The 14,701-nt window shown below is 30.7% G+C and overlaps 1 protein-coding gene across 1 annotated transcript in view; it reads left to right on the plus strand.

Annotated features, from left to right (window-relative positions):
• LOC103578709 (sodium leak channel NALCN) overlaps positions 1 to 14,701 on the plus strand; it is a 412,027-nt gene that overhangs the window by 274,564 nt on the left and 122,762 nt on the right. The window lies entirely within an intron of this gene.

Consider the following 14,701-nt stretch of genomic DNA (forward strand, 5'->3'; position numbering starts at 1 on the left):
TGTGTTGAATCGGTGGAATGAACTTTCGTTTGATACTTATATGCTTATTTCTTCCTCTTTAGAAAATAATCGAGATGATTATTTTCTAATAATTTATGTATTTAACATATTATTTCATTTTTCTCATTTTTGTAGTTATACTTCTTTTTCATTAAGTAAGAAGAATCAACAAGAAAAATAATTATTTATAAACAGCCAGAAAAAATTAATAAAGAGTCTGACATGAGAACATATTGTGGTTCCGGAATCCATCGCTAAAATACATATGAGCTTACAGAATGTTTCTCTGCAGATACATATTGTCACGTACAGATTATTGGACTTAATTTTATGTTTATGTTAGTTCAAGCCGGTGGCTTATAGACTGGGGCTCTGCGAGGATATTTGTTTAGTATCATGATAAATAAAACTTAAGTTACAATCAAATACATATATTCAAACCAATAATCATTTTTAAAGTTTACAATTTAAAATTTTGATGCTATGAATGCAATAGAACTTGAAAATATTTTATAAGTACTAAATGGCTGCTTGCGTGCATGAATCGTATGATTTGAATTTTACAATAAAAATTATCATTATAAAATTGGTTTCATTAATTTTAACCATAAAGTATTTTTGTGTCACGAGAACTTCGTAGATTGGAAATTCGTTTCGTAATGTAAGATATTTTAAAAATTGCAGGTTCTGAAGTCACAGAAACTGGATTTTTTTAATTTGTTGATCCACTGAGTAAAAAAACTATCAATACTTAAGTGTGAGATCATAAAATAGTTTATTTATAACAATAGTTTCAATTTATTTATTATTTTATAAAATCTAAAAATTTATTAATTTTAGAATCCTATCTATACGTATTTATTACAACTTATGACGGATTGGCCTATTGCCTATTCATTTATTAATTTTTATTAAATTTTATTTATTTAATTTTAGTTAGCGACAAAATTATTGTTGAATGGCATTGAGCCTATTTTCTTTGTAATATTGTATAATCCTTAAGTTTATTACCTAAAGTTTTTATTATACTTGTTTACTTGTATATTCTTTTACTTCAAATTTTTTCATTTAAAATTTATGTATTTAAATATCCTTTTACTTTTTAAAATTATTTTATTTAAAAAATCATTTATTTAATTTTTATTTTCTTAATGACTATTTCGTCATAATTTTCTATTTTCGTCAATTTGTTTTATGTTTTATTTGTTTTACCGAAATGTTTCGACAAATGTGCACTTAAGATGAAAGTATGGGATTAAGATTGTGTAAAGATTACTTCATTTGTTTATTGTCTAAAATTTATTTATTTTTCACCTATCCTAAGTACGCTTATGTCAATAAATATTTTCGGTTACTTTCTAAAGAAAGTGTTTTCAGGTGGCCCCTGGGCCTTGACAATTACTCGAGGAATCATTAAAATTACATTTAGTGTTCGTTCTAGCATTTTAACTAATGTCAAAGCAAACAAGTCTAAATTTTTTTAAAAGCATTTTAAAACTACCTTACGTCTTAACGTTCTAAAATTGTTAAGAAAAAGGAAAAAAAAATAAAATCTGGTCGCCGGATAAATTTTAATTAGAGAATAAAAAAAAAACGAATAGAAAAAATGGAAATCGGGAAATGAAATATAGTGTTTAGCCTTTAGCTGGACGTAACAATATAATCAACTTTTTACCGCTCAGTCAAATGCACATTCGAAGCAATCAATCCAACAGATACTATTTTGCCCGACTTCAGCTCACATGAGATGATAACCAAAACAAAAGCAATAGAACTTTTATTATATGGAGAAAAATATATGCAAAAAGTAATAATAATGTCGTGACTGGTATCTTAAATTAATATCACTTATACACTACAATAATAACACACTTATATTAGAAATAATAACACCACAATTAACAGCAGTAAAAGAAAGCCCAAGGAGGCCCAAGCATGCATAGCTGAGCAAAGGTAAAAGCGGGATTGAGGCGCAGTGATGAAAACACTTGGAGCTTCAACTGACTATTTGCCACGAGGACGCGACCATCATCAGGACGGCCGACTGTAACTTACTCTTTCCTAAATACCAAGCCTTTTATTCGGTAGGCATCTTAAGGCCTGAAGCCTCTGAGGTCAGGAGCTACCTCCAGCCCGTGACAAGGTTCACCCCCACCAGAGAAGGGCAAGTTGGACACGAAGACGAGATAATTCGACGAGGCCCTCCGAGAGGACCCAATGTGACGTCATCTAACCGTTTTGACCCTTACCCTTATTACATTACTTATTATCAACTGTCCATATTATACGATTAGTTGTTGGGTTTAATAATGTTTAATTCTTGAATAAATACTTGGTGTTATCTACTAGCAAGTGAAATACATTGAAGTGTCTTTCTAACAATCGCAAAATAATAATTACTTGTAAATACTACTTGTACATAAATAATAATCACAAATAATAATTAATAATTACTGATCAAATGAATCATAAATAATTTATATGCGTAACATTTCCTACGCAATAATAATACTGGTAAGTGATAGCAAATAATAATCAAGAATTAATAATAGTCAATTAAATATGTATCGCTTATAATAACCAATACTAAGAAATAATACATAAAATCATAAGTAATTATGGGAACCCAGTCCACTAGTTGTCGCATTTACCTCGGTGTAATAATGTGATAACAATTAATGCGTCAAAACAATAATAAAACATAAACAAATATTTATCATAATTAATACTGGGTAATAACATAATACTGAATAATTTTACTTATTGAGTCACTATCCACTGGGATCAATAATTATGCATTTCATCACATGCTTATAAAAAATAAAAATACTTAAATTTTGCTATCACTCTCACACTTATGAGACAGACTAATGGCCACCAACGCGAGAAATAAATTACACGCCAATGTATTAGCCCAAAGGTACTTACAGTTTACGTAATTAATCAACTCCCTTAGTTGAAAATCTGATACGCTACATATATTTCCTTTATTACTTCACCAAAAATACTCAAATAATGCCAATGGTTTTATACTAGTTACTCAAAATACCAAATGGCGTCAAATTTATAATATTTCTTATCAACAAAAGCACACACTCTACTCTTATAGAGACTATCCCACGCCTGACCATGGCAGCACGTGATTCTCATGCCGGCACCTCGGCCAGCGCCATTTTGTCATATATCTCACTTCAACCAGTAGAGATATATATCTGTCGCATGTTATTTTTAACAGAATCATCAACATCATACCTGATTTTATCTGTGTAATTTAACCCGTTCCCGGCGTCAAATGACCAATTGTCCGTTACATAATTACTCATTATCACTATTTAATGATAAATCAACCTGTGGTTTATTCACAAAATTCATAAATTTTTTAAAAATAAATAAATTTATTAATGTCAACTGTTGCGATGTTGTGCATGCGTCAAACAGCCAAATAATCATAAGCATATAAATCAAATACGCAATTATTTTTCCCTGCGCTGGAAAAATCCAAATATATGCTTAAATTATTCAGTAAATCTTTGAGATTTAAATACAATTTATACCTAAGAAGAACATTATGTAATATGAACGCAGTAATTAAAACAAAATCTTACATGTAAACAAAATAATAATAATAATATATATAGGATGAGACGTATAAGCAGCATGTGCTGCCCTCTGTTGCTCACCGACCCGATGCGAGACTGCCGCGATATTTCGATATCGTGGCATATTAAATTAAATCGACGAATTTATTAATTAACAATTGACCTTTACCAACAATATCGTTTGAGCAGGACCTCTGGAGTTTCCGGTCTATAAGCTTCGGCTTGGACAAAATACTCAAATTATTTAAATAATTACGTACTTTTTGGTCGTTACAATATTAAAGAATTATTATAGTTAGTGCGTAAATAGGAGATTCTGGGTTTGATCTAATGAGTAATATGATGTTACATTCTGAGGTGATCAGAAAAATTTTGTATAAATCCTTATTATAACAAATTAATTGGGCTTTTCTTGTGAGCATTCGTTATCAGTAACCTCGGCTTTTTTTTCTTATCTCGCGAACGCTCACAATGAAAGATTATTATATTCGGCTGTACAGACATAACTGCATGAGGTGATCATCTGTTGTTTCCGGAATGTGAATAAATCAAGTTATTACAACAACCGAATTCCTCAGCTGAGTTGTTTTACCCGCGGTGAGTCATCACCTAACTACCCTATATTTAGTAAGTTGGAGACTGTAGAGTAAGGACCTCGCTAGGTCCTCAGCCCTTTTCTACACCTCCCAGCTGATTGCTAGATGCTAGTGTGTACTAATTGTATGCTAACTGCAAACCAATTGAGTTCATCGCTAATTGCTCGCCTTCATACAGCCATGAAATTCAAAGAGGGTTCATCCACGTGAGCTCGTCTGAACTTTTGTCTAGGATGTCTGACACACTGACCCATGGGCCTCTTTTGGAGTCTCAGTGAACCGGGTAGCGAATGTGCGTTCATAAGGGTGGTGTGTGAACTGAGGGGCTCCCTGAAATGGCACGACCAATTGGAGTAGTCGAACCTCTAGCTGTCCCGTTACAAATTTCATTCGATTGTTATCGGCCTCGATACAAACCACTTGCTCGGATCTTTCTCCGCAGATTTTCCCCCTGTATAATTGTTTTGTTCGTTTATAGAAACGGTCTGGCGCCCCGTGCACTAACCCAGCCTGAAAAGCTGGTCCAGGCACAGAAACTGTTTGTTTACAATTTATTATTTTTAATTATCGAACATATTTAAACATTAATAATAATTAAATCGATTGCTATTTTATTTTTCTTTGAAGATTTATTCAAAACTTTAAAACACGTGGGTGACCACATACGACTTCGGGTTTTATTCGCATCTCCTTTGCGAGTATTTAAACAGTTTACGTTATTTTGCGTTGGTTGCTAAGTTAATGTAAAGGAAAGAGAGAAAAAACGAAAAGTTTCCAAAAAATTTTTTGTAATTTTTAGGAAATTTGTCTTTTTTATTCTCTTCTCCTCACATTTACTGAGTAACAAACGTAAAAATGAAAGGAAAGTAAAAAAAAAAATTATTTTTTTATTTTAATGATCATTACACAATTAAAGGATCAAAACTTGTTCCTTTCATTGTTTAGTGTTACGTCCAGCTCAGATGCTGAAGTTTTAAATTGAATTTTATTTTCTTATTAAAATTACGTGGCGATCACATTTTATTTTTCTTTAATAATTCTAGAGCGATAAGAAATAATTTAGTTGTAAAAAAAAAAAGTTTTAGAATTAGTAAATTCGTTTGCTCTGACGCACGTGAAAATATTAGAACAAACAACCAAATGCAATTTTAATGACCCCTCGGGTCACAATAGAGAAAAAGCCCAAAGGCCAGCGGCAAATATTTTTTAGAAAACAATTAATGGCTTATCTACAGAAACGTATGTAAAATATTTAGAAGGAATGTTAACAGCGACTCATTTTTTATTAAATAGAATAAACGAAGTACATTGTCTTATAAGCTCTTACATTTGTAAGTGCACTTCTGTAGATAATATTTCGGTGTCCACGTAAACGTAAAATAGATACCCAAAGAAATGATTTTAATGACACGTTGTCCAGAATATTAAAAAGAATAATGTTAAATGAAATAAATTTTAAATAAAAGACTTTTTAGCGAAAATATTCACATAAATAATACGAAAATAAATTTTACTTAAAGGAAATTCAAATAAATAATTTTTAAATGAAGAAATTTAACTAAGAAGAGTATCTAAATAAATATTATTAAAATAAATAATTCCTATTAATTAAACAAATAAACTAATAATATTACATTAGTAAATTTATAAGAATGAGTACATTAATCGGTGGGACGCCAATCAATGATAAAATTTCTTAAATGAATAAGTGATTTTGGCAATAAACAAAATCATTACAAATAAATTAATTAAATTTAAATAAATAAAATTCTTGTGATTAGATATAAAATTTTATATAAATTAAATAAGTAAAATTTATACAACTCAAATAATAATCACGTACTAAAATTAATAATTTTTAAATAGTAAATATTATATTAGTAATTTTTCAATACTATAAATAAATTAAAAATTATTGTAATAAATGAAATGTTGTACATGTGGGTGTAGGTGTGGTCGCGCATGCACATAAGCCCGCATTCAGGCGTGCCCTTACCACTTTTCCGAAGAAAATTCATAGGAAAAGGGAAAGGACCCAAAGGAATTGTACTCCGATTGGACACAGTTTTCCCCCAAACAATAGACAAAATAGGACAAAGTAAAACACATAAAACGGGCCGCAAAATCTAAAATAGTGAGTTTTTTTTGAGTAGCAGTTTCTCAGTCACAGAGTTTCAGTCTCAGTTTCCAGTCCTGGGTCAGTAAGGATGGGAAAATTCAAGTACAAGTGTTTCCACACTTCTACATTAGTTCCGTACTAGTTTTTGTTTTTATATACAAGTGTTCTCACACTTTATTTATTAACTATATTACTAGTGTTTAGTAAATATTGTGTCAGTCAGTTTAGAAATATCAAGTTAACGCCGAAATCAATTGTAATCGCGAATAAAACAGTAAACTCAGTGTAAACCAGAAATATACTTAAACCTCCACAACTTCAGGTAGTGTGATCTTTAAGTTTATGTATGCCAAAATATAGAAGCACTTTCAACACACGATAGATTATAAAAGAATGTATTTTATTCAAAATTCTATAGTCCTCTCTAGTATTCAAAATGAATTTCATCGTAAGCATTTTAATGTAAATTAGAGTCGGCTGACTCGCCACCTAATACTTTTGATATCAAGTTATTGTATTCACATCATCAAAATTTTCAATTGTATAATATATAGTAGTTAAGTTCGTATATTCAACATCTTTTATTTAAAAACAAACTTCCCAGATAATCACTCAGTGTGATCTCGGTCTACTGGTCGAAAGACTAGGGCCGAAAATAATAATCATCATAACTTGTTCAACATCACAGTACAAGCTACTAGTTGGATATAACATTAGCAAAATTTTGATTGATCACCCTCGAGAAACGGTTCGATAAATCAATTTGAAAATTTACAGGGTTGTTGGCGGTACATTGAGCTAAAAAAGTCCCTGGGAAAATTAGTCTTTTTATCGATATTGACAGAGTAGCGGTTGATTTACTAACAAACCAAAAAAAAGTCATTTTTTTTTTGTTATTACTTCGAATGAATGTTGAAATTAGAAAAAATTGTTTTTTTTTAAATTGAGAGAGGGTTTTATAGGGCATTAATTAAAGTCCTTAATGTCGCCCTTATATTTACTGCACGACTAGTGGCACCCTAAATATCAATCATCAAAGCCAAAAAGATCATTTTTTGTTTGATGGCTGATATCTCTAAGACAAATCGTCTTACGAGGTTAAAAAAACCAAATTGAAGTTGAATAATGTTACGTCCAGCTAAAACGCTGAACTTTATATTTTTTTGATTTATTATATTCAGTTTCATTTGTCTTGTAAAAATTTAGTAGGCGACTAAATTTTACATTCAATAAATTTACACTGATAAGAGGTGATGTAATTTTAAAAAAATGCTTTTAAAAGATTTAGGCTTGTTTGTTCTGACATTCGTTAAAATGCTAGAGCAAACATCTAAATACAATTTTAATGACCTCTCCGGTCACCATAGAGTAAAAAGGCCCAAAGGCCAGCTGCAAAGACTTATCAACAAAAACGTACGTAAAATATTTTAAAAGAATAAAATTAAGTTTTAGAATGAATTTAAACGCAGTGACTCATTTTTTAAATAAAATAATGGAGTAATCTTATAAGATTTTTCCTTTTTTTTTTTAAAGTGCACTTTTGTTGATAATACTTTCGTGTATACGTAAAAGTGAAACAGATGCCAAAAAAAATTTTGATGACAGAATCGTCATTGAGAAAATAAATTTAAATGAATAATATTTTTTAACGGAAGAATTTTAAGATAAAGAATATTTAAATAAATGATTTTGAAATAAGTAATAAGTTGAATAGAAAAATTAGACTCAACGTCATTCAACAATAGAATTTATACAATTTAAAAAAAAGGAATATTTAAATAAACAAATTTCAAATTAATGGATTTAAATAAAAGGGAACGTTCAAAAGAAATAATTTTAATGAAATAAATTCTAACATTTAAAAGAAATAATTTTAACGAAATAAATTCTAATAAAAAAAAATATTAAAATAAATAAACTAATATATTCTTTAAATAAAATGTATAAGAATTATGTAAAATCATAAATAAATTTAAATCATTGTTATAAATAAAATATTGTACATGTGGGTATATGTGCGGTTGCGCACGCACATAAACCTGCATCAGGCCATGCCCTTACTGCTTTCTCCAAAGAAAAATTATAGGGAAAGGGAAAGTATCCAAAGGAACTGTGTTCCGATTGAACACAGTTTTTCCCCAAACAACAGACGAAATAGGACAAAGTAAAACACAAAATGGGCCGTAAAATCTAAAAAGGTTTAGTTTTTGAGTCTCAATAGAGTTTCAGAGAGTCTCATTGTATGTCATCGGACTTACTAAAATCTAACGGCAGTAAAATTTTTTAAACCAATAAATCTTTAGCTAGTACTGGTTTTGTAAGTCTCATATATTTAAGAAACTTTTTTTAAACTATTTAAGTAACTTGATTATTTATGTTAGGTCTAAAATTCATGCACAACTTATGGAGTATCAGTATATCTATCACAATTTTTTGGTTCGACTTCTTCACGTTGATCTATTAAATTAGTTCTTGCAGACGTGAACACTAAATTTTTTCCTAATTTTATATTTTCAGAGGCTGCAGTTACTAAACTTCGAGAGTTAGGACAACTTGTTCGATTACAAAATTGTAGGGCATAAAATTTCCTACAAAATTGTTCTCTACATTTTTTATTCATTATCAATGGTTTGGGCGCAAGATAAGGTTTAGTGTTATTTTTACGAAATTTCAATCTAAGAAGCGATTTGTATAGAAATCTAATCGAGTTAAAGACTCGAATCAATGGTCCTTTTTTGTAGCAAATTTAGTCCTTTACAAAAGCCTATAAGCTAAAATGCAAAAAAAAATTTTAATACGGTGTGGAGTCATGGAAATGTATAAGTGACTTACACATATATATATATATATATATATATATATGTATGTGTAAGTACATATATATATATATATACATATATATATATATATATATATATATATATATACATATATATATATATATATATATATTTATATAAATTGTAGTGACTAGTATCTTAAATTAATATCGCTCATACACTACAATGATAATACACTTATATTAGAAATAACAACACTACAATTCACAGCAGTAAAAGAAAGCAAGAGAGTGATAAAGTTTACTGTATACGGATGTTTCCTGTTTAGTTGCATATATAAGCCCGAGTGACTTTAGTCGCGCATCTATAAAACACGAGAAAAAGGCATTTGTTTTCAAGTCTAAAAAAAATTAAATATTCTGCTCCGACGTTAATCGGTGCGCGTGACTCTATTTTCCTATTTAACGACTTAAAATAAATAAAATTAAAAATGTTACCCTCTTCTTGATTAATGGATCTTCAATGGGAATGGGAATAGGTACGGGATGAGAACAGGAACCCCCTCCTCTCCTTCTTGAAGGACTAGGAATGGACTCCTTCTCTCCATCCCAAATGAAATTGGAAATATTATCTGCACTTTATAAAAAAACAAAACGAGTATCCAACATTTTATTAGATTTTATACTCAAACATATTTCATCGTTACATCTTATTGTTTTTTAGTTGTTAATTGATAAATTTTCTTTGTAGCCAATTTAGTAATTTTCTATTTTATTAACACTTTTACGAGTTTTCGTAGAAAATCCCTGAAAAGTGGTGTTCAGCCTTATCACGGGATTTATGCAGCTGTCTTTTTTAGAGGACCCCTGCATCGCTCCCACGATCCTTTTTCTCAATAGTGAACAACTAAAAAATAAAATTTTTCTAAATCATTTTGTTCTTTCCCAGAACATTTTCAACTAAGCATTTTATTTAAATGTTAAAATTGTAAATATTATCTTTATGTGTATATATATATATATATATATATATATATATATATATATATATATATATAAGATGAGGATGATCGAACATAACACTACATAAAATCGAAAAGTTTCTTTTTTTTTCTTTTTTAATTCGACTGGAGATGCTCATGGACTAGAACTAGGTTGAATAACACCCTGACTTTTCATATCTTTTAATAATTCGAAAGCTTCTTTTTGATAGTGTATTTGAATACGCCTAGGTGATTGTTTAATGGGTTGTGCATTTCCTTTGTCAATATCATGCTCAATATAATTACAAACGCCAATGTCATATTTATTTATTGCAAAGATACTCTGATATTTTATGGAAAATTTATTAAATTTTTCTATTTGTAAATCGTTTAAACTTTTAATGGATGAATCGTAAACTTCTTTCAAAACTTTTGGTAATAATAAAGTTGTTTTGTTTTTTAATTGACTTACATAAATCTTTTTGTAATTGTAAAGTGATCAAATAAATCAGTTGGATCTGGTTTAGGCGAGGTGAATTAAACAATTAAAAATTACACAGATTTTATCAATAAATAAATTATAGATTTTTTTACACTTATTTACATCTTAAAAATTATGAGAACTTATATTTAAGCGAGTGCGACTAGAAATTAATACGTGATAGCGAATGCAAACTCAGATATTTAATTCACATATGAATTGACACGTGGTCAGTAGTGGTTAAGTCAACGGAAATTGATTCACAATTATTTACTGGCGAAAAAACAATTTGCATATTCTCAATAAAAAGCAGCCTTGATATACTGACTAAATATTGAGGATAATTCAGCTTAGTGGTTTAGTTTTATATCACAAAAGTTATTAATTACTGAAGCGGTTCAAGCACGAGGTTGCAAGTAGCAAAGGCACGTTGTAAAATGAATAATGGTAGCGTCATTGAATCGTCGAGAAGCTTGATGTCAACGTGGCAGCCTTGCTGCTTATAACGAATTTTCCCATTGGCTTAAAAGCGCGCCAACAGGTAGCAGTTGATAGCGAACTCTCTCATTGTCTGACCACCATAAACCGAATTATGTGATTGGCCAGCTTGTAGCGGGTTCTCAAGGTATCTTGACACGGTCCTGAGTTAGAAATTGTATGTGCTGGGCCCAAATAGCGAATGACCCGGCACTATTCTGACCTTCAGTCAGTAGCGAGCTCGGCAACTCCCGAACCGAGCGGAAATGCACGAAGCTTGATTCAAACTGATCAAGCTCGTGACTGAACAGTAATTGATGAATTTTTCTTTTAAAAAATTATTGAAATTTTTTATTAATTTTGATTTTTTTTAGGAAATCTTCACCTGCTAAACAATCCTCTTTAATTTCTGCAAAACCAATATCCAAATCAATGGAGAAATTCGAAATTTTAATTTGACTTTTGTGAATAAATTTATATGGAAATTCTTCGCCAGATGCAGCATAAATTTTGTAAGGTTTATAATTATCATTTGGTAAATTCTTAAATAAATTGACATTAGTAATTGTAATGTCAGATGCAGTATCAATATTTATTTCGCAAGGAATATTATTAATAGTCCCATGTGATTTTGAATTTATTTCAGAATCAAAGTTTTTTAATTTAATTTTTCTAATAGAATAGGTTGATCCGTCCCCCGTCGGATCAACCTCATTTAGTTTCACTGACGCTGGTTCGTTATATTATTTTGGTTAAATCTTGGTCTCTTATTTTATTGAAAATTTTGTTGATTATTAATTTGTGGACTTTTACAATCTTTCATAAAGTGACATTGTTTATTACAATTCCAACATTTGCGATTATTGTTTTCAAATTCTAGTTTTCTTTTTGAATTAGTTTAATAATTATCTGATTGTTTAAAGTTATTATTTGGTTGAATTGTATTTTTCTTCTCTCAATAAATTAATTTTGATATTGATTCTAATTCTAAAGCTCTTTCTAAAGCTTCATTTAAAGTTAACATTTTGTCGAATCGTAGAGAAAATTTTAATCTTTTATCTAATAACCTACTAATAAAATGTTGAGAAGATTGACGGTCAATGACACTATCTATCTAATCGGGACACGTGAGGCGAGCGAATTTATCTATTGTTTTAGCAAAGCTGTCAAAAGTCTCGTCAGATTTTTGTTTTTTATTTTGTAATTCATTTAAATAAATATAAGAAAATTTTCTTTCTCCAAATCGTGATGTTAACATTTCTTTAATTTTACCATAATTTATTAATTCGTCCGACGATGATTTTTCTAATATTGTTTGAGCTTTTCGTCTTTATGAAGCTCCTAAATATGACGCTTTGATTTGATCTGTCCATCCGTTATGATTTGAAATTATTTCAAAACTTTTCAAATACTTATCGGCAGATACAGAAACAGCAAATGTGTCTGGTGTAATTGAATCAATCAGTCTAAAACCAATCGATGAGTTGGATGTCGTGATTATTCTCGGTTTATTCTTATTAATTTTCTCATTTGATTCATTTCCCGGATTTTCTATTTATCTCGGCGTCAACATGAACTTCCGCGTGAACATTAATGTTCCGAAAAGGAACCGCATCAAATTTCGTGTCATGACTATTATTATTATTGTTATTTTTATTAATAAGGGGTACATTACCGGATTTGTTTCCTCTTGATGAGTTCTCTAGTTTATTTGCGATCATGCTGAGAAACCCCTCCATTCTGGAGAATTTGGTCTCCAGGCCGTCAAACCGCGTTTCATCCTCCTCCCTCTTCTTCTGTAAATAGCACGCGATGCGCTCGTGGAACTCCATCAGGTTGTTCACTTCATTCCTTAGTTTTTTATCCCCAGCGTCTATGATGATGTCCGAGATATCATCGGGAATCGTTTGCCTTGTCCGTTGCGGCATAATTATTTATTTATTTATTTTTCTTCTTTTTAAATGTTTACACTTCACTTATGACATACTTCTGACACCAAATTGTAGTGACTGGTATCTTAAATTAATATCATTTATACACTACAATGATAACATACTTATATAAGAAAGAACAACAGCACAATTAAGAGCAGTAAAAGGAAACAAGAGAAGGACATAGTTTATTGAATACAGATGTTTGCTGTTTAGTTGTCTAAATAAGACTGAATAACTATAGTCGTGAATCTATAAAACGAGACAAGAAGGCATTTGTTTTCTAGTTATTCAAATATTTTAAAACATCAGTTTCACGTTTGTTACAATATATATATATATATATATATATATATATATATATATATATATATATATATATATATATATATATTTATATATATATATATATATATATATATATATATATATATATATATATTTTTTGTGATCGGTTATTTAGTTCGCCTGGAATTTGTCAGATGAACTATCCCCGCACAATGTATTTGACTTACCTGGTTCGGCTTCTGCGGTTGTTGAGCACCAGGTGATGTATCAATCACCAATTCAATTATCGGAAGAAGTCGGCTCAGGGTGGCGGATCAGGAAGAGGATAGGCATTTAGATTTACGGTAAATAATTATTCAGTTTTAAACAAAATTAATTATTTGTATATTCAACCGAAACAAAAATAGGAGCGGTTCGATATTACAAAAATAATCGGTACAACCAAATATAAATTGCCGTCGTCGGCTGACTCGATGTAATTTAATAACGAATCGGAATTCATTTGATAACGAAAAAACTGTAATTTTAATAATTAGGACTCGATATAATTATCAGCACAATCAATTAACTCCGGGTATCACCCGGTATTGCAACTTAGCGGCAAAGTGATGCCAATTCACTTGACATTCGCACCCGTCGGTAACTTGGTTTCTAACTATATTTACCATCAAAAAATTGGCTTAACGACTAAGATAATAATAATAACAATAAAATAGTAATAATATTACTAAGATGACAACACTAATAACCGGAGTTGGTAAATACAAAAAAAAACCACCTGCACATAACGAGACTCGAAAGGTGCGGTATCAAATCAATTAAACGATAAATAAAAAAAAGTTAACATATTTTAAATTAACGTATTTTATATCGCAATTGATTGCAAATAATAGTCTAACTTGAAGATCACGTGTCAGTTTCAACAAGGTACGATCCAGAATGGCGTCGTCTGTTTTCGTCCACAACTTCCCGCCTTTAGTTCAGAGCTTTCTCACTTGGCGGCTCTTCGATAGGGTCTTAACCGGGCTGCGATCTCCATTGTGACGGTCGATTACAAATCCCACTTGAGGTAGTCGGTGTCAATTCGATGTCATTCTGGTTTTAATTAAATTGCTCCGTCCCAGCTAATATTTGCAGGGGGATCCTTTGCTCAAGCTGTTGGTGCCCCTTGGCCAAGTTGTTCGGACCGTAGATCGTCTTGTAGACTAACTCACAATCCGATGTCAAGTTCGGAAATTTCCGCTAGCGGTAATTTTACCAAAGTCGTCTCACGACTATTCAGTTGTTGTCGGGTTGGTCCCAGTGCAGCCAGATCGCGGACGAAAAGTTACCCTTCCCAAGCACCGTTGAAGCTGTGAGTGATGCTAAAATGGTGCGAAACAAGGGAAACTTTTCGTCCGCGTTCTGTCTGCACAGGTTGGTCCTTTACTCTTGGGCTCTGCTGACCA

This window comes from Microplitis demolitor, chromosome 8, assembly GCF_026212275.2.
Source record: "Microplitis demolitor isolate Queensland-Clemson2020A chromosome 8, iyMicDemo2.1a, whole genome shotgun sequence".
NCBI lineage: Eukaryota > Metazoa > Arthropoda > Insecta > Hymenoptera > Braconidae > Microplitis > Microplitis demolitor.